Source organism: Octodon degus, unplaced genomic scaffold (genome assembly GCF_000260255.1).
Source record: "Octodon degus isolate 3935 unplaced genomic scaffold, OctDeg1.0 scaffold00314, whole genome shotgun sequence".
Lineage (NCBI taxonomy): Eukaryota > Metazoa > Chordata > Mammalia > Rodentia > Octodontidae > Octodon > Octodon degus.
In genome coordinates, this window is record NW_004524890.1 from 1,492,967 (window position 1) to 1,495,255 (window position 2,289).

General features: G+C 32.9%; 1 pseudogene; it reads right to left on the bottom strand.

Annotated features, from left to right (window-relative positions):
* Nucleotides 1-1,585: 1,585 nt before the first annotated feature.
* The window catches only part of LOC105741164, a 23,725-nt pseudogene continuing 23,021 nt past the window's right edge, over nt 1,586-2,289 (bottom strand).

The window sequence follows — 2,289 nt, forward strand, 5'->3', positions numbered from 1 at the left end:
AATCCTGAGGGCATTTCACTGACCTTATCAGACGCAAAAGCTACAACTCTTGTTCCATATGTCCTGCTTTACCTGTGTCTTAACCATCCAGAAGAAAAGTATAAAAATGAAATAGAAGAAATAAAGCCATGCTGTTATGTTGAGCTGTGGGGGACTCAGGTCAACAATTTCTGAGATTGCCAGTTAAGCTGAAGACTCAATACTATTATGGGATACTGGACTCTTTTATAATATTTTGCTGAGTTTACACACCTATAATATTCAAATAACGGAACTTAACAAAAAAAGGGTATAGAGATGAATGTCCTTTTTGCATCTGTTCATTCAAAGTGGTTGGGATAGATATAGAGTTACATTCTGTTAATCAATAGAGCGATTTGTTCTAATGGTGTTTGTAAATAGGATGTGAAGTCCGCATTTTGTACAGCAATTATCTACTAAGAAGAATATGTGCAATGTGTTAATTATTGAAACTGTCCTACCGATTTGATTTGAAAGTGTCTCATTGCTATTTGTTTATCAATAAAATTATGGCTAAAAAGAAATAAAAACCCACACTAGCAAATAAAATTAAACAGCATATTAGAGGATCATGTAATGTTAAAAAATCAATAGAGTGATTTGTTCTAATTGTGTTTGTAAATAGGATACCATGTCCCCATATTGTAGAGCAATTAACCACTAGGAAGAATGTATGCAATGTGTTAATTATTGAAATTGTTCAACCAATTTTATTTGAAACTGTCTCATTGCTATTTGTTTATCAACAAAATTATGGGGGGAAAAAGAGTAATCTGTCCTTCTATCAAATCAGGAGCTAAGGGTGTATGTTTTAAAAATGGCTCTTGTAAGCAGATGAGAAGACAGAGGATTTTCATTCTTCTCTTACTGAATATCTGACAATTTAAAATAATTGAAAAACTTGCTTCTCACCCTTCTCAGACTTTTAAAAACACATATCTGGAAAAGCCTCCTATTTTAATCTCCTGTCTGGGTGTTAGACTATTAGAGTGTTTGATAGGAACTTCTTGGGTTCCAGTGGTAACTGCTTGTCCTCCTGGTTGTCTATCTTCTGATCTTCTAAAATTTACAACATGATATTCACCTTGAAATGCAATTGCAGCTTGGAATGCTGCTTATTTCTCATTGGTGCAAGTGTTTGACTTAATGGTAATATTTCATCTTTCCAGTTTAGCTCATAGTTCTGATCAAGTTCTTTAAAGAGCTATGTACTTATCGGGGTCATCTGAAATCTCTTCTAGATCTAGTTTGACCCACTGAGAGAAAAGGGTGCATGAACTCTGTATTTTCAAATTCCATACTTACCTGTTAAACAGGATATTGTGCTTGAGGAGCTTGAATAAAATGACCTAAGGATAGACAAAATCCCAAAGAGGCTTGACTCTTTCTCTGTTGAAATGTACAAGAAATTGAGAGAAGAATTAATGTCACTAATACTGAAACACTTTTTTTACAAGACAACATTTTAATGAAAATTCAGTGGTGGATATGTATAATCCAGGGGCTAAATAGTTACATAGGACTCTCATAGAAATGTAAAGCTGACTAGATGCTTAGATAATTGTTACATGGTCTCATCATCTGATTCATCTTCTTCCTTCAGTGATTCCTTAGCATGTATCTCTGCTTCTTCCCTTACATCTTTTGGAACAATTTCATGTCTTTCTTTAGTTAATTTTTTCATTTATTAAAAATTTTATTGCTGTTTACCAATAAGAAGATGCAGTTTATTTACACCAGCAGCCATAGGGATAAGGGGAAAACATAGTTAATTAGTTATCTTTGTAGGATGGATTACTTATGCAAAAATAAGAATCTCCAAAATAAAGGACAGTGGTAAATTTCACACTACCTTCCCCTAATAATCCCAGCATGCGATAACGCTAGGCAGTGGCCCCTGAACATGTGGAATTAGGAACTAATTATGGGAAAAAAGCCACAAACCACAAAAATTTTATTTTATTTTTTCTCCTTTACCTTTTATTGTATGTTTTTTAAAATTTTATTTAAAGAGAAAAAACAAAAGCAAAACAACAAAAAGTAATAAGAACAATACAAAGTTTCAAAGCAAGATGATAGGAAATTAACAATAGTTGTTAGATTACATGTTGTTATTTGCAGAGTGGTTGCTTAGATTACCAGATGTAGTCACGGAAGATTGATCAAACAGAGAAGCAACAAAAGCCAATGCCAATTATTATTGTGATTTTTTGAAGTTGTCCAAACCTTATTGTAAAGAAAAAAATCACCAAAACACATATATTGAAA